The sequence below is a fragment of the Apium graveolens genome, chromosome 5, assembly GCF_009905375.1.
Source record: "Apium graveolens cultivar Ventura chromosome 5, ASM990537v1, whole genome shotgun sequence".
In the NCBI taxonomy this organism is placed as follows: domain Eukaryota; kingdom Viridiplantae; phylum Streptophyta; class Magnoliopsida; order Apiales; family Apiaceae; genus Apium; species Apium graveolens.
Genome location: NC_133651.1, coordinates 46,945,485 through 46,969,944, shown reverse-complemented (window position 1 = coordinate 46,969,944; position 24,460 = coordinate 46,945,485).

Genomic DNA, 24,460 nt, shown 5'->3' with positions numbered 1-24,460 from the left:
TTGAAGCCATCAGAATCTTTCTAGCCTATGCAGCTAATGCCAATTTCAAAGTCTATCAGATGGATGTAAAGAGTGCATTTCTAAATGGGGAATTGGAGGAAGAAGTTTATGTAAGCCAACCTCCCGGTTTTGAAGATCAAAATTTTCCAGACCATGTGTATTATCTGTTGAAAGCACTCTATGGACTAAAGCAAGCACCTAGAGCCTGGTATGAGACTTTGTCAAAGTTCCTTCTAGATAATCATTTCACAAGAGGTACTGTTGACAAAACTCTCTTCTTTAGAAATGTTAATGGCTCTAAGATACTTGTACAAATTTATGTAGATGATATTATATTTGGATCTACAGATGATAAGCTTTGTAAAAAGTTTGCTAAATTAATGCAAAGTAAATATGAAATGAGCATGATGGGAGAGCTAACTTACTTTCTTGGTTTACAAGTTAAACAAGTTAGTGGTGGAATTTTCATTAGTCAAACTAAATATATTTATGATCTTTTAAAGAAGTTTGACTTAATGGATTGTTCACCTACAAAAACTCCCATGGCCACTGCCACTAAGCTTGAATTAAACAAGGCTGAAAAGTCTGTGGATATTACAAGTTATAGAGGCATGGTTGGCTCACTTTTATATTTAACTGCTAGTAGACCTGATATAATGTTTTCTACATGTCTCTGTGTTAGATTTCAAGCTGACCCTAAAGAATCTCACTTAGTGGCTATTAAAAGAATTTTCAGATATCTCAAGGGGACTCCAAATCTAGGAATTTGGTATCCTAGAGAGTCTGGTTTTGATCTAATTGGCTACTCAGATGCAGATTATGCAGGTTGCAAAATAGACAGGAAAAGCACAACAGGCACCTATCAATTTCTAGGGAACAAGCTTGTATCATGGTTCAGCAAGAAGCAGAATTCTGTTTCCACATCAACAGCTGAAGCTGAGTACATTGCTGCTGGTAGTTGCTGTGCACAGATACTATGGATGAGGAATCAACTATTTGACTATGGTCTGACTGTTGACACCACACACTGATAAAGATGTCTCTGCTATGCTAGATTCCATAGGCTATGCTTTTGATTCTACAAGTTTAGGTAGTATTAGAAGGAAAGGCCTTAGAATGGAGTTTTCTTGGAGATGCCTTTATTAAGGTTTTCTCTGGGAAGATTAGCAATTTTGATGCTATCACTTCATCTCTTGTTAATATGCTCTATATGCTAGTTTCTGATAGGTACTTTAATTTTAGCAACTGTGTTATGCTAGAATTAGGTTCCAGATTAGGTAACAAAGCTAATAGACCACATAACATCTACTATGCTAGATTCTTTATGTTATTGGCTAACCATGTTGCTGAAGGTTTGGTTATATCCAATGAGAATAATAAACTCAAATGTTGGGCACAAGAGAAAAGGGTCCTTGCAGACCTTTTGAGAATGAACCTCAACAGCCAGGTGCCATTGGTATACTTGCCAATCATGAATGCACCACATGTAAGTGAGGTAAATACTTCTATAACTCCTACTACTTCCGACCCCACTGTTTCTTTGCCTTCTAGTGTGGCTATGGAACCTGTGTCTTTGTCCAAACAGGCTCCTACCAAAGCCACCAAATCTAAAGTTTCCAAAGTCAAGTCAAAGAAACCTACCTCTGTTGTTTCTCAAAAGACAACAGTTGTAACAACTACCATAAACCCTGAAGGGATTGAACAGGGTGTAAGTGGTGAGGGGAGGGGTGAACATCAAAAAGCCCCCCAAGATAAGGTGGGAGAGGTGAGTGGTACCCAAACCAGCCAAGCCACAGTCTCTCAAAAGACTGTGGTGGTTCAAAAGGAGTTCAGCACATCCCTAGTTGCATCCTCCCAAAAGGATGTAACTATTTAAAATAGTCCCCAACCAGGGACACAGAACAAAAGAGGGAGGGACACTGAAGCCACACATTCACCATTTAAAGCCTTTTCAAGGAAGAAGAAGGCCAAAACCCTAGTTTCCACACAAGGGACACACACAGCACAGATACATCCACCAGTATCTGTGCCTTCTCAAATTCAGCTTGATGTGATTCCAGCAAATGTGGAATCACCCCATTCTCTCAATATAGAAACACACCATTCATCAAACTCTCCAACACCCTCTCTGGATGTGGATATGATATTCACATCAATTCCTGATTCTCCCTCATTAAAACTCAGGGAGGAGCCCCACTCAAAACCTGATGATCATCATCTTTTAGATGATTTGTTGGATCATCAGCCAATTCTTTCAGATGTAGTTGAAGAATCTGTGTTACCTCACTTAAAATCAATCCACACAGATTCAAAAATTATGTCACTTTCTATATCTACATCTTTTCCTTCCTCAACGGATATCTCTCATCCGTTGACAAGTGGTTGTTCTTCAACGGATAAGCTTAACAGCAGTTATCCGTTGATACCATCAGTTTCTACTTCAACGGATACTCCCTATCCGTTGATGGTCTCTACACACTTAACAGAAACAATTCCAACTGTAGAGGACATGGCAACTGTACAATCACTTTTAGGATTGAGGGAAGGGAGTGATCTTTTGAGTGAGAGGCTGGGTTGCTCCCAGGCAAAAGGAGAGGTTGAGAGTCACCAAATGCATGCTATTTCTTCCAGCATGGCAAAAGTGAGTGAGAGGAGTGCCACCTTAGAAGGTGAAGGTGAGGGTGTGAGGGTGTGTGTGAGCCAGGGGAGCCCCTGATGCAAAAAAAGAGAGAAATTGAGAAAAAGGCAGGTACAGAAGCTATAAGGGTGGATCCAGCCATTGCTAGTGAGTTAATGAAAGTGGATGATGCGGATAAGGAAAGACAATTTCAGCAACATTACAAAGCTGTCATTGATACCATTTCCTTGGATGCTGACACTTTTACTCACCCTGTTTCAGCCTATCAATTATTGGCTGCATAGGGCAATGTGGAGGCAGAACAGACACTACACATTGTACACACTTCAGAATCTCTTCTCAGAGACAAAGCTGCTGTCAACAGGCTGCCTTCTCAAGCTGGTGAGCCATCTGAAGAATTTGGAGTAAATTCTAATGATGATGACTCTAATTCTTTGAATGAGAGCATGAGCTTAGGGGGAGTAGCAGGCCCAAGTTCTGTTCCTGATCTTCCTGCATGGGCATGGGCAAAACCATCAACACCAGGAGAGTTTGGTGTCACTTTGGTCAGACAAGTCATGACAATTCAGCAGGCCCTTCAGGAGACTCAGGATGCTGGTACCAAGGCAATTCTTCAAGCTCATCTGGACTCTCTGCATCTCTTGCAGTTGCAGCATTACCAGCAAAATCTAAGTGTGGATGAGCTCAAGCTAGACATTGCTGATCTGAAATCCTACAATGCTGAGAAATTGGATTCACTTATACCCAATGGTATTATGCAAGATTTGTTGGGGAGACTGAGGAAAGCATCTGATGCTGACAAGAGGCTGGCCAGATTGGAAGATAGGGTTCAAATCATTGAAGACTCTATGGTCACCATTCTTCAGAATCAACAAATTCAAACAAATCTACTCATGCAGCTGGCACAAGCACAAGGCTTGACCCCTACCCTTGATGATAACAAAAAGGGAGAGAATAAAAGGGAAGGGGAATGGGAGCCATCTACAACAGTTCAGATTTCTCAAGTGCTAGTTCCTGTCATCACAACTTCTCCAACTATTCAAGTCAAAGGAAAGCTAGATGGAATTGATCTAATCCAGATAGCAGCAGCTGAATTGCAAGTCAAAGAGCAAAGGAAGAAGATTGATGAAAAGATGCAACTAATATTTGGTTCTACAACTTCTCAATCACAATCTGTGAAGCATAGCACAAAAGTAGAATCAATTATTATGGAACTCAAGCCAGTAGGGAGGCATAAGGATGGAGAAACTTCTTCCAAAGATCTGCAACCTATGGTTCTCAAGCCCAACAACAGATCCAATAAGGACTCTACAAAGAATCCTCTAAAAGAGGTGGATTTTCCTCTTCCAAAAGCTGATGAGGACAAGCTTTTAGGTAGAAGTATTGCATATCTCAAAGAGACCATGGATGAGGCTGTAAGGAGAAACATGGCTATTATCTTCAGAGAGGGAAAGAGCATATGTGTGATGCAAGGACATCCCAAATTCTCAATAGCCAAGAGGGAAGAAACCAAAAGGTTGAAGGAAGAAGCCAAACAGCTAAAGTCTGACAAAAGAGCATAAGCAAGGCTTGAAAAACAGCTAAAGTCAAGTCAGGCTGAAGAACAAAAAGAAATTGAAGACAAAGGTGAAGATGAAGCTATGGGGGACATGGTTGGTACTGAGATGGAGGAAAGAAGTAAGGAAGAATGGCAAAAAGGGAAAAGAAAGAAGGTCAATGCAAAGAGAAAGAAGGTAGATAAGACTGAAGAAACCCAATCAATATCCAAACCACTACCCTCTATTCCTGAACCAATTGTACCTGACCCCTTCATGAATATTCATGGTGAAACAATCATTCCCAAGGAGGAACCAATTGATTGGGACACCATCAAATTGCCCACCTTCCTAACCTCTTCTCCACCATCAAAGAAGCAGAAAAGAAGAATCAAATCAACACCCTCTAAAGCCTCAATCAAATTCACACAGAAGCCTAAGCCTAAATCTCAAACCTCTAAAGATGATTATGTTCACATCTGTGACATAAAAGAATTTTCAAACATTGAACTCTATCTGGATGAGCTGGAGGATGTAAGGGGAATAGCTGCCTACAGATAGCTACCTGAGAGACTAGTGTTCAAATACAAAGGAGCTGGGGAAAGAACATGGCCTCTTCACAGAATTCTGAATGAAGGCTACTCTACCTTGATTAGAGTCTACTCAGCCATACAGAAGGATTCTGGCTTTACCAGGACTGCCAAGACTGAGATTCTCAACAAGATTGCCAACATAAGGAAAACTTGGAGGGAGCCAAATGCCTTGCCTAGAACTTTACTCATTCAAGAAAGAGGAATTACAATTCACAAATCACCTCATTGGTTGATGGAGTTCAGAGACAACAAAGGAGTCAGAAGAATTTTCAGAATTGAAGATCAGCTAAAGATTGCCAGTAATGAAACTCTCAAGGATATGCAATCTAAGTTAGATATCAACGAAGAAGATGAAGCTGAATTCTACATACAACTTCAACTTCAAATAGAGGAGAATGACAGGAGGCTAGGAAAGAAAACCAGGGATCAAAGGAAAAGAAATTAATTTGCTCAGGCTAAAGGAGCACCCTTGGAAACAATGTAATTCTTCAATTCCATCTCAGCATATACATTTTTGTAGCACTTTTGAATTTCTACTTTGTTACAGTTTATATATTTGTTAAGTGTTTTGTTATCATCAAGCTAAACCCAAATTTATGCCTACAGTTCTAGTAGACATAAATAGGGGGAGATTGTTAGGATTATGTGTATTAGTTTGATGATAAGTTAAGCAAAACACTTAAGTAGAAATCTAGTGTTTGTAGCCTCAACGAATAAGACCATCTTGGCTATCCGTTGAAGGAGTAGCTTTACTTAGCAATAAGTTTAGTATTGTAGCACATTTCACTCTCTGGTATCAAGCTGTAATTCTTAGATGTTGTTAAGAAATAATCAGTCATGTTGACTACTAATGGATGTACAAATAAGAGGGTTAATTGTAAATATTTCATGCCTTGTAATTTTGTATAAGTGAAGAAGTGTCAACGGATATTGAAGACCTTCAACGGATAAGAAACAATGCTTCAACGGATAATATCCATCAACGGATAAATGCTTCAACGGATAATATCCATCAACGGATAAGTGCTTCAACGGATAAAGCCTCAACGGATAAGGCATCAACGGATGAAAGCTTCAACGGATGCTTAGTTCATTAGCAGTTGATAGTGACAATTCACAAGCTGACAGAGGCACATGGATTGACAGAGACATATTGGAATGTGGAAGCCTCTAGGAGGAATCAAGAAAATGCAGCATTTCCATTCTGATGCAAACAAGGAAGTATTCAAAGATTTACAGATTACTCTAGATTGCATTGGATAGAGAAATGAAGAAGAAACATGTGAAGAATCTTTTCAATTGTATTTTACAGTTTGTCTTCACTTGTAAACTTGGTGATATATAAACCAAGTAGCAGCTAGTAATTACACTTGAATTTTCCTTGAGCTGTTTAGAAATATCAAAAGAGAAAATCATCTAGTTTGTACTAGGAAGCAACTGTGATTTAATTCTTTGAATCACAGATTTTCTGAAATAACACATCTCTGGTGGAACAACAAATCCACCGGAAAAGTTTTTTTTTAAAGTTCTTTATGTTCATTACATTTGTGTTTGAATATATATCTGTCTGCATCAGCTTCAAGCAATTCACACACATTTGATCACTCAAACACTTAGCCTTAGAAACTGCTCAAAACTTGAAAAAGTTTTGAGATTTACATTTAACCCCCCTTCTGTAAATCTCATTGTTAGTCCACTGGGAATAACAACGTCGATTGTATTCGACGGGTAGTCCGATAAACGAAGGAGACGCTGCCCGATTTTCGGGAAATTGAACTACGAAAATACGGGAACGTATCCGATGATTATCGGGATGTCGAGTGACTATATATATATACATGTGTGTTTCATACGAAATTTGATTGTATGATGTGGTGAATTGTTTTGCCAAAAGTAATAACCCTAATTTTGTAAAATGACGAGTATATGCATTTTTCCGAAAATGAACACCGAACTGATTTTTGAGAACGTGAACCCTAATTGTTGCGTGTGTTGTTGTAATGCGAATAATTACGAGTCGGGATTTGATATCATGTGGATAGATTGCTAGCAAGGATATGTCAAGCATACCTAGACGTCTAACGTAGGGTATTTCGACCCTGTAGGTTATAGTCGGGAACCTGAAAGTGAACGTTGGACTAAAGATGACCTAGTAGTCCGTCGACGAGCTCAGTAGAGTTTCAACAGAAAAACTTGAGTATCAAAGTCGAATCCAATGTGATCTAGTGGTTGGACGTTAAAGCCTGAGCGGTAGAGTCGGCTCAGAGTTGATCAGTAATAGTTGTAAAGCCCTGTAAGGCAAGTACTTCTAAACCTTTTTCGAAATACAATGTAAATATTTTTTTAATTCTCTCGTGACATATTGTTAAGTATTCAAAATAGTTCTGTTTAATATTAAAAGTACCTTAAATCATGCAACCTTAAACCTGAATCACATCATTTGATCTTTGAACCATAGTCCTTATTCTTTGTAAACCATCCTTGGTTGATTTTCAAATACCAAACCACACAAATATGATACTACTTCCCAAATCTAAAACTACCAAATACCAAACGCTGGAACAAAATTGTTTGAAAACACGGAAATTTTTATACTCCAACCATTCTTTATAATATCAGAGAACTATACCTTGAAAAATCATTATTTGTCTAATACCTAATCCTTTACAAACTGAAAACCGTTTCTTATACATACCCCGATATACCCTTGTGATATCCATGAGTTTCCTTACATTTTTATTCAAGTGTTTAATCGTCATTGATTATGACCTTGTTTTATTGAATTATATTATTTATCATATTGAACTGCTTTAGAATTGGATAGTTTTTTTTAGATATGGACCAGATTCGTGGTCGGACCATATCAATGGTCAAGTTAGGCCAATGTGTGCCTTGGATCCAGTAATTAGAGCAGTGTTGTGTGCTTTGCTCGGGGTTAGTGCGTGACTGATCAGCATCCTAACCTTGGTTTTAAAACTTAAAATGAATATCCAATTCTATTGATTGTTTAGCAATAAACTTGATTCCTCTGAATCATCTCGTTTGATCATTGATTAACCTCAATTATTGACATTGTGACTTGCTGAGCTAGTTAGCTCACTCTTGCGAATTTTTTTTTATGTATTCTACAGTTAAGAAGGATACGGTTGATAGTGAGGTTTCCCAGTTCAATGTACGAGCTAGGATTCCAGATTGAGTTGGATCAAGCTAGCAGGAGCTTATTGCGATAGTGAGATAGTAAGATTGTAAGAATAATTTTATTATCAGTTGTAAGTTAAATTAGTTGGGATTTGGTACGTTGTAATAAAAGTTAAGGTTGTGGCTTGTTTTCATACTTTAACCTGTTCGATCCGTGGTTGTGTAAAGCAGGGTCATTGCAAATAGTATCTCATATACAGGTTTATATATTATGTATGTGTTGTGGACCCCAAACTTCTGACCCGAGTTTAGAGGGTGCCACAAGTTGGTATCAGAGTTACAGGTTATAAGTCACTAAAACAAGCCTAGATTGTCAGGATTGGGTAGAGGGTTAGGATTAGGAATAGGAAATAGAAAGATAAGACGTTGTGAGGTTGAGTGCGATTGTATAGTAGGTCTCCGGCACGGTTCGTATTAAGATTCGGAATTATTAAATTGCGATGTGATTTCCAGGCAACGACAATGGCAGATCCTGATTTCCCTGCATCATCTGATCGTTTGGGGCTTTCCGTTCGAGGATCGTCATCTTCTCCCAGATTTGATTTGCATCTTGTTCTTCCATCAGTATTAATGGTATTACCTTATATTATGACAGTTATCCTCTTCAAGTTATTCTACGCTATTCCACCACCTATTGATATTAGACTACCTATTTAAGAATCCCCATCTATTTATTCTTGTTTTACTGGACAACCGACTGTGAGTGTGTCTTTTCAATTTACCTTACACCTTGTTCTATACTCCAGTTTAAAACTTGCCCTATGAAGCAACAGTACCTACGAGGATGAATTCGGGAGCTATAGTAAATAGTGAATACCGGAGATATAAATAAAGGTGAGAAGAAGTTTAGAAAGAAGATTCACGTGTTTCGAAGGATAGATGCTACCAGATTAAATGAAGCCATTAGTGACTAGGCCCCCATGACTAGCTTGAGGAATGGATTAGATTAGTATTGAAAAGAGAGTTAGAGGAGATTATGGTTCTGGAGCTTTCTTGAAGTTAATTAATTGTGTTATGACAATGTGATATATTTATAGTAACAAGGTGATGTGACATCAGCCGATTTATTGAATATTGGATAGCCTGTTCTACTTAACTACTGTAACGATAATGTCGGGAGTATTACCAGTATGGAAGCTTTAATGTGAAGCTACAAATAAGATAACATGCAGCGAAAATTGAAGTTTTCGTCGATTAAGAAAGGCAAATGGATACGATAAAGGAGAAAAGGTAGATTGAAGTGAACGGACTTTTATGTGATTATTTCTTTGATTTGGTACCTTGTTATAGGTCGGAAGGACAACAACCAACTCATATAGTAAAGACAACCAGAATTATGATTTTTTTTAAAAATTTTAACAAGTTTTCGAAAAATATTTTCCCTTACAAAATTTCTAAATGCCTTTTTGAATAAAAAAGTTTTAAACACTGGTTGTCAAGTTACTACTTGAGTTTCTTGTTTGTTAAAATACCCGGATTATCTGGAAGGATATTTATTTTAGACTGGGTATTGTTAATTCAGAGAATAAAGTGATCCACGATTATGAAGAAGTTGATTATTCCTAACGGTAAGGTGCAAATATTGTTTGACAAGGTTAATAACAGAATCAGTGTACGGAGTAACTATTTATCCAATTACTAGGACTATCAGAGTCCAAAGAATTCATTGATTAAACAGAAGCCCGGGCATGACCGAAGAAGATTGGAAAAATTCCTAGACCTTTCCAAAAGAAGAATATTATTAACAAAAGGATCGTTATGTTGAATGATTCGTGGTTATTTTAACTTAAAAAGAGGAAACTCGAAGTTATTTGGTAAGAACGCCATTATGATCGAATTGTTAGAGTATTATACGTGTAGGTGCGATGTTAAGGACGCAAGACTTAACAAGTAAGAATCTACCATAATGTTTAATTTGTGAAGGCATTTCAGTGTACTTTTTAAAGTTTTTATATGACATAATTGGGATATGATCGAACAAGCTCGAAAGATGAATACAAGTGAAATATGGATGGTGACCAATGGTATCATTCTTGTCCTCAATACTACAGCGTATATTCCTTTTTAATTCTCAAAATGTATGAACTTCTTTTCTTAATAAACTCCTTATGATGATATCAAAAAGGAGGATATTGCATTCCTTTCAAATATAATTATTCCCCTCAAGTTTTGCTCTCTCATTGGGACAAATAGTGTTATAGTGCGGGACGCCACCTAATCATGTGTTGTATGCCATATGGTACGAAAGACTGGCCATCTTAAGTACCAATGTGGTTGCCTCATTCATATTCAAATCCTTGTTTCTTCTTTCTTTTCAACTCTAATTTTTGTTGAATTATGAATCCTTCTAGTTGTTTCGTTGTACTGCCGTTCTTTGCAAGAGTTTTTCAAGTAAAAATCAACGTATTCTGAACCAAGCGGGCAAAGTTCCATCTACCTCTCATGCATGGAAAGGAAACAAGGGCATATGGCGAGAATTGAAAATCACTAACCCAGTCAGGAATACACTAAGAGTCAAGGGAATCTACTACAATAAGGAATACGTCTCCAAGAATGCGAGTTTATGATTTGTCTGTGAAATATGTTATTCCGAATACGGATGCGGTGACGTGAACGATTATTGTGGATACCTTACGCGTTAAAGTATTAAAAGATGTGAGAGAAACTTAATCGTTTATCTCTCAAGGTTTTGTTAATAAGATGAATTACCCTACTGAATTGATAAGATTATGATCAAAGGACTAGCAAGTCAAGAACGTGTAATTGTTGAATAAGTAAGTACCAATGGTGGAATTGAGATTTCTGGCAATAAGTTGTGAAGAATTGATATCATTTGAGATAAGAGGATTTGACATTATTTTACGGAATGGATTAACTATTTAAGCATGATACCCAGACAAACCGTCGTGATGAAGAGATAGTCTTGAAGATGTCAAATGAGAATATGATGAGGTATAAAGGAAGAAGGAGGATAAAGAATTTGTTAATGATGATTACGGTGATCAAGCTGTGAGCATTATGGTGATTACGAGATAAATAAAAGTCAGAAGCAAACAAAATTTGAAAATTTTATAGCAATTAAGGAGTTTCAAGATATATTTCCAGACGAGTTACCAATATTTCCTTCTGATAGAAAATTTGACTTAGCACCTGAAATAAAGCCAGTGTCCAAAGCCCCGCACAGAATAGCGCCAGTTAAAATGAAGGAGGCAGCCAGGCAAATGCAAGACATGTTAGAAGAAGGAGCGATTAGACCTAGTGTACCCCCTAAGGTGCACCGGTCCTGATTGTTAATAAGAAAATGGAAGTATGAGATTATGCGTCGACTAAAGAAAGCTCAACAAGTTTACTATCAAGAGTAAGTATCTGTTACCTCGAACTACTGATTTGTTTGATCAAACAGAAGAAACAAAGTACTTTCTAAAATTGATTTAAGATTTGGGTATTATCGATTGAAGATTAAACCTATGGACATATCAAAGATAATTTTCAGAACTAAATACTGTGTTATAAAATGCTCGTATTGTCATTTGGATTGACCAATATACCAGTGATATTTGAACTTGATGGACAAAATCTTTAAGGGATATATGGATAAGTTGTAGTTGTGTTACTTAAAGTCAACGAAGGACCATGCAAAGAATTTAATGATAGCCGGGAAGTCGAAGAAGAAAGATGTGGTATGAAAAGTTTACAAGGTGAAAGTTTTGATGGTAAGAAGCATAAATAATTAGTGAAAAGGAGACCAAAGGAGATCCAGTAAAAATTAAAGTTACTATGAATGAAGAAAGACCAAAAGCACCAACAAAAGTAAGAAGTTTTACCATGAGCTGGTTATTATTGAAAATTTATGCAAGATTTCTTGAAAGTTGCAATACCTTTGACAAAGCTAATCAGGAAAAGCAAGAAGTTTTTATAAAGTGGAGAAGGGTGAAGAAAGTTTTGCGGAGTTAAATGAAAGAATGGTTACATCACTTGTTTTATCAATTTGAAAGTATTAAGGAGATTTGGTAGTTTATAGTGATGCTTCTCATAAGGGAATAGGATGTGTGTTAATGCAGCACAATAAAGTTATTGTATATGCATCCATACAACCGAAACCTTATGAGCAGAAGTATCCTACTCATAATTTGGGAGTAGCAGTAATAATATTCGCTTTGAAAGATTGGGAAACATGATATGTATGGAGAAAGGTGTAAGATCTGTACGGACCATAAGAGTTGGAAGTATGAATTGACGAGGAAAAGCAAATGTTGTGGCAAGAGATAAGTAAAAAGGAGAGAAAACGAACATAGAAACGGCACCAGAAGAATTATCTATGGAAATTTTAGAAGTTGGAATTGGAAGTTAAAATTCATAATCCAAAAGAAGCAAGGATGGATAGTATGACCTTTCAGTCAAAGTTGTGAAGGGAAAGATAAGATGTCAATAGAAGATAATGGATCACGATGTTAGTAGTTAGTAAGAGAAAATTTATGTGCCTAGGGGAAACGTTCATGATATCCCCAGGTTTTCTTCCAGCACTTAGATGCTACAAGTAAAAGAATTAAGAAATGAGATTCTACAGAGAATTCATGATATAAAGTATTTAGTTTATTGAAGAAATGCCAAGATATACGGAAATTTAAAGAAAAATAGTGATAATCAGGAATAAGAAGGAAATTTCAAAATGGATTAGGAAGTGTTGGACATGTCAAAGAATTAAGGCGAAGTACCGAAGGCCTAGTGGATAAGGCGGACCGGGGAGTGGTTTTACAAGAAGTGAATCGTAAAGTATACCAGTGATGTTAAAAAAAAAGAAATTATGAGAGTATGTACTGATTATCGGGAGTTTAACAAAATAATGAATAAGAAGAAGTGAGACCCTATAAAGAATTGATTACTTACGAGACCTAATTCAAGAAGTATGCTATATCTCTGGGAATAACTTAAGATCCGATCTGAGAACATATCAGAGATTACGATTAAAGTAAGTTAAGAGCATTGCAAGCTCTGGTGATATTATGTGAAATAACAAGTGTATCAGGTGAAGATAAGGAATTAAGGAACGTGGTATATAAGGAGTACTTGGATAAGCAAATTGTATTTATTAATAACATCCTCAGCTACTCAAGGAATAAGAAAGTATGTGTAGAATGCTCAAGGATTTTTCTCCAAAGATCAGAAGGAAAGCAACTATACGTTGAGTCTTCAAGAATGAAATTTTGACTAAGATTAACAAAAGATTCTGAATTAATCCATTAACAACTACCTAAGCACGGAAGTGATTCAGGAAATGTAAGATATGTTGAGAGGTTGAGTTTTAAGGAAATACTGGAATGATCATTTTTTTTATCGATGTCAGCTTTGAATGCCACTTTACCAAACTTCATGTGAACGCAAGTGTAAGTCCCCATTTTTATTAAGATAAAGTGGGAGAAAGGAAGTTGTCAAATTTTAAGTTAATCTAGCACACCAAGGGCGTAACGATATTGATTGAAGCAGCTCAGAGTAGACAAAGAAATAAGCGAAATTGTATCGAGGGAGAGTATGAATATAAAAATAGGACCAGTAGTGTTAGTAAAACTGTCATCTTGAAAGAGATTGGATAAGTTTGAGTAGAAGGGACAAGTTAAGTCCTAAATTTAGTAAACCATTCGAGGTATTGATAAATATAGATAAAGTTGTTCTTGAATTAATGTTGCCATCACACCAGTATGTACATATAATGTGTTCTGCGTGTCAATATTAAGGCGAGTCCTTGGGAAATAAATGTATATCTATGGTGGATATATTTGAAAGCCTCGAGAAGAAGAGTCTACTTGGATATTAGGGTCAGATATGCTTGACAAATATCCTCACTCGTTTAGTTAGACCAGATTCTGAGGACAAAATCTTTTTAAGGGGAGAAGGATATAACGACTCGTGTATTTTTGAATTATTTAAAAATGTGATTATGGAAATTATTCAATGAATAAAATATGTGTATTGGTTTTGACCGCTATGTGTTATTTAATTAATGTGTGATTTATGGTGTACCGGGTTGTCCGCGTGATTAATTATGGAGTCGTATTGAATTATTTGAAATGCCTCTAAAATTGTTTTTATGGTTTTACAATTACATTAATTATTTTTCGGATTTTATAAAATTGAGAAATCAATATTTTATTAATTATTTATCTTTAAATGATTTTTCTGATTACTTTTATTTGTAAAATCCATTTTTAATTCTAGAATTTTTCAAAAATTATGAAACTCATATTTATCGAAGTTTGGATTATTCCGACAATTTTAAAATTATTTTGGTAATTTTTGGGATTAATTTTACCCGCGCGTTGTTTCGTTTTATTGATAAAAGCGGGTATAAGTGGTATTTCAAAAATTGTGTTAAAATTATGAAAATTATGTTTTTATAAACTTCGGGATATTTTTAACATTTTAAGATTATTTTCGTAATTTTCTGAATTTGTTTTAAGTGCAGCTCGAATCGTCAATTGATAAATACGGGTACGAGTTACGTTTCAAATATACTTTTAAAATTATGGAAAATTTATTTTTAATACCTTTGGATTATTTGTGATATTTTAAAGCTATTCTGGTAATTTTTGGAGTTGGTTTTATCCGCAAGTCGGATCGTTAATTGTTAATTGTGGTCCAGGCACAAGCTATTTTCAGTCAGGACACGTGTTAACCACACAAATATGTGTGGCACAGCTTGGGGGGGTATGTGTCGGATGTTTAAGAATTTTACTCCTAATTCACTCTCAATTCAATCTCTCTCTTCTCTGGATATCTCTCGTCTCTCCTCCCGCTATCTCTCTCTCGCTTCGTCTCTTCTCATCTCCTCTTGATTGTCCCCTCTTCTCCGTTCTTTATTCTTGCTTCCCTGTTCCGGTGAGTTTACCGATCGCCGCCTGTATTTTTCCGGCCGCTTTTCTGAATTTTCCGGCCACTGGGTTCTTGGGTTTGATTCCGTGTTGATGATATGTATATGTATATATACGCATATATATATGCATGTATGTCAGTAGCGGGTCTATGCCTTATTTTTTTCCGGTTGCCGTCGGATTCTTTTCCGGCAGGGTGACCGGCGTGTGTCTTTTTGTGTTGTTTCTGCTCTGTGATGCTGTTTCAATTCGAGATTATCTGAAATTGGATATGTTTGTTCGATTGGGTTTTGAATGATTTACTCGAGCATTTTTCCGAAATTTTCAAATGAACATTTAGTGTATTTGTTCGAATTATTTTAGTAAAAATCTGAGTGAATCCCTGAAATTATCGGAATTAATTATTTGTGAGAATATTTTAATTGGTAGAATACGCGTTGGAAACCCGAATTTATCGGGCACCCGCGGATTTTACCGCCATCGGCGATGAGCCTCGGCGAGCCGACGGTGGACCGTGATGATTATATTCTGAGTCCTAATTTAATAAATAAATATAAAATGCGAATAATAATTGATAATAATATTGAATTGGTGTTTGGGAAATTATGGATGTTGGTTGTTGTGATTGTGGATTGTTGTGGTGAATTGATGTCGATTGTATTCGACGGGTAGTCCGATAAACGAAGGAGACGCTGCCTGATTTTTGGGAAATTGAACTACAAAAATACGGGAACGTATCCGATGATTATCGGGACGTCGAGTGACTATATATATATACATGTGTGTTTCATACAAAATTTGATTGTATGATGTGGTGAACTGTTTTGCCAAAAGTAATAACCCTAATTTTGTAAAATGACGAGTATAAGCATTTTTCCGAAAATGAACACCGAACCGATTTTTGAGAACGTGAACCCTAATTGTTGCGTGTGTTGTTGTAATGCGAATAATTACGAGTCAGGATTTGATATCATGTGGATAGATTGCTAGTAAGGATATGTCAAGTATACCTAGACGTCTAACGTAGGGTATTTCGACCCAGTAGGTTATAGTCGGGAACCTGAAAGTGAACGATGGACTAAAGATGACCTAGTAGTCAGTCGACGAGCTCAGTAGAGTTTCAACAGAAAAACTTGAGTATCAAAGTCGAATCCAATGTGATCTAGTGGTTGGACGTTAAAGCCTGAGCGGCAGAGTCGGCTCAGAGTTGATCAGTAATAGTTGTAAAGCCCTATAAGGCAAGTACTTCTAAACCTTTTTCGAAATACAATGTAAATATTTTTTAATTCTCTCGTGACATATTGTTAAGTATTCAAAATAGTTTTGTTTTATATTATAAGTACCTTAAATCATGCAACCTTGAACCCGAATCACATCATTTGATCTTTGAACCATAGGCCTTATTCTTTGTAAACCATCCTTGGTTGATTTTCAAATACCAAACCACACAAATATGATACTACTTCCCAAATGTATAACTACCAAATACCAAACGCTGGAATAAAATTATTTGAAAACATAGAAACTTTTATACTCCAACCATTCTTTATAATATCAGAGAACTATACCTTGAAAAATCATTATTTGTCTAATACCTGATCCTTTATAAACTGAAAACCGTTTCTTATACATACCCTGATATACCCTTGTGATATCCATGAGTTTCCTTACGTTTTTATTCAAGTGTTTAATCGTCATTGATTATGACCTTGTTTTATTGAATTATATTGTTTATCATATTGAACTGCTTTAGAATTGGATAGTTTTTTTTAGATAAGGACCAGATTCGTGGTCAGACCATGTCAATGGTCAAGTTAGGCCAATGTGTGCCTTGGATCCAGTAATTAGAGCAGTGTTGTGTGCTTTGCTCGGGGTTAGTGCGTGACTGATCAGCATCCTAACCTTGGTTTTAAAACTTAAAATGAATATCCAATTCTATTGATTGTTTAGCAATAAACTTGATTCCTCTGAATCATCTCGTTTGATCATTGATTAACCTCAATTATTGACATTGTGACTTGCCGAGCTAGTTAGCTCACTCTTGCGAATTTTTTTTTGTGTATTCTACAGTTAAGAAGGATACGGTTGATAGCGAGGTTTCCCAGTTCAATGTACGAGCTAGGATTCCAGATTGAGTTGGATCGAGCTAGCAGGAGCTTATTGTGGTAGTGAGATAGTAAGATTGTAAGAATAATTTTATTATCAGTTGTAAGTTAAATTAGTTGGGATTTGGTACGTAGTAATAAAAGTTAAGGTTGTGGCTTGTTTTCATACTTTAACCTGTTGCGATCCGTGGTTGTGTAAAGCAGGGTCATTGCAAATAGTATCTTATATACAGGTTTATATATTATGTATGTGTTGTGGACCCCAAACTTCTGACTCGAGTTTGGAGGGTGCCACATCTACCAACCCGTAAATTGGTAGGAATTGCTCTAGGTGGGGCCCAGATTTTGTACACGCAAGCACCAAAACCTACCAATTTTGGTAGGTTTTGACCAAAATTTGATACCGAAATGGTCGAACCAACCACGTCATCAGCCCTCACTTATTTTATTAATTAAACTTTTTTTATGAAAAAAGAAATAATACCATCAATCTGAGACCATTTCCTACTAAGTTTGGTGGGAAAGTTTTTCCTACCAAGGTTGGTAGGTTTTGGTAGAATCTTAATGTGAAAATAACCCCCACCAACCACATCAGCAGGCCACGTATTGTTAAGAATATATAACATTTTTCTGAAGTATGAATAAATATCAATAATTCAGGTCGTTTCCCACCAATATTGGTAGGAAATGGGAGAAAACTAAGAAAAATGTATTTTTTCCACTTTTCGCTCATTGTTTGTTAGATTTCCGTTGATCATACTCTAAAAACATAAATATCTATTCATTTTAATAGTGAAACTCTAAAACTTAATTGATTACACTTACAGTCCCGTGTTTCCATTTATTTTTTGGATAATTATAATTATTACGAAAAAAAATATTAAATATGAAAATGATTCGATAAATTAAAACTTTTCAAGTGAAATGTCATTTTTTAGTGAAATAAAACTAGGAAAAAAATTGGGTAAGAAAACAATTATGAATAAGAAAATCGTTTAGAAAACAAAACGTCGATATTGTTCGAAGATTTAGTTAGATTTTCAACTCAAAGTTCCGGGGATGGGTTAGACATTTGGATTTTTTTAATAATCCAACCTTACGGATGATTAGATATATGATTTTTATACATGTAATTGAAATATAGAATTTTGAAAAATTAAGCTATTATGTTTTTATAATAGATCTATAGAAAAAAACTACAAGAAAATTATTTTTTTGTACTTTTCGCCCATTGTTTGTCACATTTTTGTTGATCAAACTCTAAAAACATAAATATCTATTCATTTTAATAGTGAAACTCTAAAAGTTAGTTGATTACACTTACAGTGACGTATTTCCATTTGTTTTTTGGATAATTATAATTATTACGAAAAAAATATTAAATATGAAAATGATTTGATAAATTAAAACTTTTCAAGTGAAATGTCATTTTATAGTGAAATAAAACTAGGAAAAAAATTGGGTAAGAAAACAATTATGACTAAGAAAATCGTTTAGAAAATAGAACGTCGAGATTGTTCGAAGATTGAGTTAGATTTTCAACTCAAAGTTTCGGGGATGGGTTAGACATTTGGATTTTTTTAATAATCCAACCTTACAGATGATTATATATATGAGTTTTATACATGTAATTGATATATAGAATATTTAAAAATTAAGCTATTATGTTTTTATAATAGATCTATAGAAAAAACTGCAAGAAAAATATATTTTTTGTACTTTTCGCCTATTGTTTGTCACATTTCCGTTGATCAAACTCTAAAAACATAAACATCTATTCATTTTAATATTGAAACTTTAGTTGATTACACTTACAGTTTTGTGTTTTCATTTGTTTTTTGGATAATTATAATTATTACGAAAAAAATATTAAATATGAAAATGATTCGATAAATTAAAACTTTTCAAGTGAAATGTCATTTTATAGTGAAATAAAACTAGGAAAAAAAATTGGGTAAGAAAACAATTATGACTAAGAAAATCGTTTAGAAAACGGATCGTCGAGATTGTTCGACAATTGAGTTAGGTTTTCAACTCAAAGTTTCGCGGAAGGGTTAGAAATTTAGATTTTTTTAATAAACCAACCTGACGGATGATTATATACGAGTTTTATACGTGTAATTGAAATATAGAATTTTTAAAAATTATGCTATTATGTTTTTATAACAGATCTATAGAAAAAAATGCAAGAAAAATATATTTTTTGTACTTTTCGTCCATTGTTTGTCACATTTTCGTTTGTCGAACTCTAAAAACATAAACACCAATTAATTGTAATAGTGGAACTCTAAAAGTTAGTTGATTACAATTATAATCCCGTGTTTCCATTTGTTTTTTTGGATAATTTTAATTATTACGAAAAAAATATTAAATATGAAAATGATTCGATAAATTAAAACTTTTCAAGTGAAATGTCAATTTATAGTAAAATAAAAGTAGGAAAAAAATTGGGTAAGAAAATAATTATGACTAAGAAAATCGTTTAGAAAATAAAACGTCGAGATTGTTCGAAAATTGAGCTAGGTTTTCAACTCAAAGTGTCGAGGATGTTTAGGATTACACACTTGGATTTTTTTATTTTTATTTTTTAATAATCCAACCTTAGGATGATTAGATACATGAATTTTATACACGTAGTTGAAATATTGAATTTTTAAAAATTAAGCTATTATATTTTAATAATAGATACATAAAACAAACTTTTAATTCCTACCGGAATTGTTAGGTTTTGCCCAAAAAAGTTGTTTGTCCTTTTCCTAGTTAGGTATTTCCTACCAAGTTGGGTATGAAATAGACCTAAAATTGGTAGGAAAAGGCATCACCTGAAAATAGTAATTAAATTGTTATTTTAACAATTTCGTATAATATTCGATTTTTAATAAATATTATGCAATTTTTTAACTAAGATATATTTGTTTGTTTCACTATATATTTTAGGGATATGATAAAATTTTTAGAAAAAAATAAATATATTTGGTTTACTAGTATTTAGTCCTATATTGATATTTAAATTTTTTTAAATATTTAATTTACTTTTTCTTAATTGCACTCACACTAAAAATTAAAAAAAAATCGTTAAACCCCATTACCTACCTATATTGGTTGTAGTTTCACGAAAATTTTAAACATGAAAGTAAATTCAAATTTTTTAAAATTGGAGCGAAATCCAAAAATTCAAAAACAAAGTCCAACTCAAAACCTACCAATATTGGTATGAAATGAACTTTAGTTTCACGAAAATTCATATATGGAACCAAAACTAAAAGTTTTAAATAGGGAGCCAAAATCAAAAATTCAAAATTTTCGTCAAATTCAAAACCTACCAGTATTGGTAGAAATGAACCTTAATTTCAAAAAAATTCAAATGTGGAGCCAAAATCAAAAATGAAAATTTCAAATACGGAGCCAAAATTAAACTCAAAAATTTGAAAATTCTGCCTAAACCCATAACCTACCAATATTGGTAGGAAATAGGTGACTTGAACCTATAAACCACTATCTTCCTCTTTTCACTTTCAATTTCATCTACTCCACCAAAATTTCATTTCATAATTTCTTCATCCTCTTCTTATTTTTTGGTAAATATCTTCATCTTCTTCATTTAAACCATCTCATATATATGTATGCATTTCAATATTTTTAACATATTTTTTATCTTGATTCGTTTATATAATTACTTCTTTGTTTTTACTACATGTATTAATTGTTCATGTACGTTAATGACTACTAACATTTATAATCTCTTCTTATGTAGATTTTATTCACTCGAGACCAAGGAAATGAAACAAACAAAGACGAAAATGGAAAACTCACAAAGAATGTAAACAAATTATTCAACAACGATAATGAAGAAATTACAAAGAATGAAGGCAAATGATTCAACAATGATGAGAACTTGAAGATGATTAGTCTTAACTTTTCAAACATCTATTGATCGTTGTAATGAATTATTATTTCTAATATACAATTATCACGAATATGTAATTTTTTTTAATGTTATAATGGTGATATGTCCGGATTGTGATTTATGATGAATTTTTCAATTTTGGTTATTGTTGTATGCTTATGATTTAGATATTAATTTATGTACAACTTGTTCTACATTGTTATCAATGAAATAATTTTTTTTATACAAAAACTGTCCAACATTTCCCACCACATTCAAGCCATTTCCTACCACATTCAAGGTATTTCCTACCACATTCAAGCTAAACAGTGGTAGGAAATGGTTGGTAGGAAATGCTGATATTCATATCTTCTGACATAAAACCTACCATTCATCAGTCAAAACCTACCAGTTATGGTAGGAAATACTCACTCAAAACTTACCAATTTTGGTAGGAAAAAGGTCTTTTCTGTGTCAATTGCCACGTGGCAGGACACGTGGATGGGTCCCACATGCCAACTCATCAGTCTGACCCCAATTTGTATGACGTGGCAGCTAACATGGCAGGTGACGTGGCCGTCCATGTGGCATGCCACATGGGCGGCCACTTGGCAAGTGGGACCATTTGAGATACAAGCACCAATTCCTACCACAAAGCAATTCCGACTGGAGTAAATCCCATAAAGCCTTTTGGTAGGAATTGCCCCCTTTTTCTATCAGAAATAACCCATTTCCTACCAAAACGCTGGTAGCAAATGGCCGTTTTTCTTGTAGTGTTTAATATACCGAAAATAGCTATCAGTCAGCCATATTTAAATAACATTATTAGTCTAATGACTTATCTACATTATTGTAAGCTGAGAACTTATCAAATCTTAATACCCTATATATTATATCCTTATCATTAATCTAATTTACTCAAAATAAATTTAAAATACACATTTTATAATTAAAATAAATTTTCAAAATTCCTTAGAGACAATATGTACATGGTGTAGTCTTGTGTAACTATTTTTCATGCGTCAACATGTATATAACTTATATTAATCCAACACAACTTATATCAATATAACTCTAACTTTCATCGCACCGGAAAATCTAAAAATCTTTAGAATACAAATATAAACTCGCAGATAACTAGATACTCCTTATTACATAGTTCCTAACATAATCCAAAAGCGGAAAGTTTTTTTTTTCACTCCAAAATCCGATGAAATTCCTAGTACTCCTCTTAGCTAATAAATATAGCAACTATTTTTTTTCATCTTCAAAAATCATTCACTTTTCTTATCAGTTAACTCTTTCACAATCTTAACTTAAATCTTACAAATTATAAAATTATCCAATCTATACCTATGATAAAATCAATGATTATTGAATTCAAAATTTACCTTATATTAAATATATCGAAGGTTATCTAAGCACTTTTGATACTAAACAAACGTAAAATAGAATTTTCCTTGAAAATTGAAAGACATATAAAAGAATTTGATCACAATGAAAAGAAGAATCTAATATTCGAAATAGAAAAATAAATGATAAGATAAGTCTAATTTCGGCAAAATAACACCAGAGAAAGGAAAATGATCCAAATATCACATACAAATATGAATAGAGTTCACAAAAAGAGATAAGCAAATCTAGTTTACAAAAATCATAAGGGCTGAATACATATAACACAAATACAAGCTAATAAAATCTTAAATTGAATACCCATCATAACGTCTACCCAGCCTCACAGGTCAACCTAAATAGGTATTCTACAAGAAAGAACCTAAGCTCTGATACCATCTTTGTAACACCCCCTTCCTATAAATAGAAGGATATATTACTTATAATTCAAAAACCTGCAAATAGAGCACTAGTCTAAAAATCTCCAGAATAATACTAAATCTCTAAAATGTTTAAGTTTTGAAACTTATTTATTTGAAATTTTAATAATATGATTTGATAATGTTTATTAATATACACATAGATGTATAAGTTCGTGATATTACAGTTTTAAAAATAATGGACTGATTGAAATTTATTTTTATTGATAGTTATAGGCGCGTATATGAAAGATTATTATATTTAATTAAAAGGTAAATTTTAGATGACATCAATAGTATACGAATTGTCATTACTCTGTTCACCGATCAAATCCAACTAACTATATTCAGATTTATGTTAGTTTAATATGTTAAAACCCGAATCCATGTTAAAATTTTATGTATCAATGACAAAAAATTTATGTTAGCTTGAGCCCCGTCATATTAACCAAATTGAGCTAATTATATTTACTATTTTATTTTATTTTATTAGTCCATGGTGATTATTATTTTATTTTAGACCGAATGGATAATATGTATTATTTTGTTTTAGTTTGATGACATTATATCGACCCCACAAATTTTCTTTCAAATTTTTATTTTTGTTAAGGTCTGGTCCAATAATATAATATTTTTAGTGGGATCAATAATATTTATTATTTTATTTTAGCCCGATTCTTCAAATCCAACTAATTATATGTAATTTTTTTAATATTTTATTTAATATTTGATCACTAGTATAATTTTATTTAGTCCGGCCGGGTGAATTTTATATATTATTTTTGTTTTAACGAAAATCATTAGACATATTATAATTTTGTTATGAATATTTTTCTATTTATGAAAATGATTTATTTTAAATATTACTATAATTACGGTTACTAGACCGACAACCAACAAAAGTTAGATCATTTCGTCTTTAATATAATAGTATAGACAATATAGATGATAGATAGATTGATAGATAGATAATCAACATATATTTAAAAGAATTGTACATAATATTTTTAGAGAAAGAACCGTTTTATTTGAAGAAAATAGAAAAGACAACATGTTTTACTTAAAAAAGGTATAGATTAAAAAGAATTGTCTAAAATATTTGTAGAGAAAGAGTTGTTTTAGATGATGAAAATAAAAAAAGTAACGTATTTTACTCATACAAGTAATTGGTTAGATATTAATTAAGTAAGGGCATTTGAGTAAAATATTAATTTTTTTTAAGAAATGAAAATTATGTAATTGAAGAAAGTACCGTAAAGTTTCGTATTTAATATAATAATATAGATAGATAAATAATTCTACTTCAAAAATTAAATAATTTTTTTCCTATTTTGTTTATGTAATTGAATTATAAGATAATGCTTATTTTAAATATATTTGTCTTTACACTAATACTAAAAATTATATAAAACAAATATTTTTTAATGTGGACCCGTAAAAAATATATCACAGACAACTACTGGTTAGAACTGCAGATAATTTTGACTTTTGCATTGTTTTAAGAAGATAGAGTTTGCATTATGAGATGAAATTGTTATTGTTGTCGAGGAATATGGATGACGATGCTAAGTTATTCTTGTAAAGTAGTTAAGAATTCATTGATTGCTAAAGTCAAAGAGTTTAACAAAGTCTTTAAGTAAAATAATAATTAAATAAAACAAATAATTATGTAGCTGAAAGAGTTAATTTATTAGTTATTAGTGGTTATAATATTATTATTTTATTTTATTAAATTATTTAAAAAAATTATTTTAATTGAGAGAAATAAAAAGATAACATGTTATAGTTGGTAATGACTTTTATTTGTTTTTCTATTATAATTCAATTA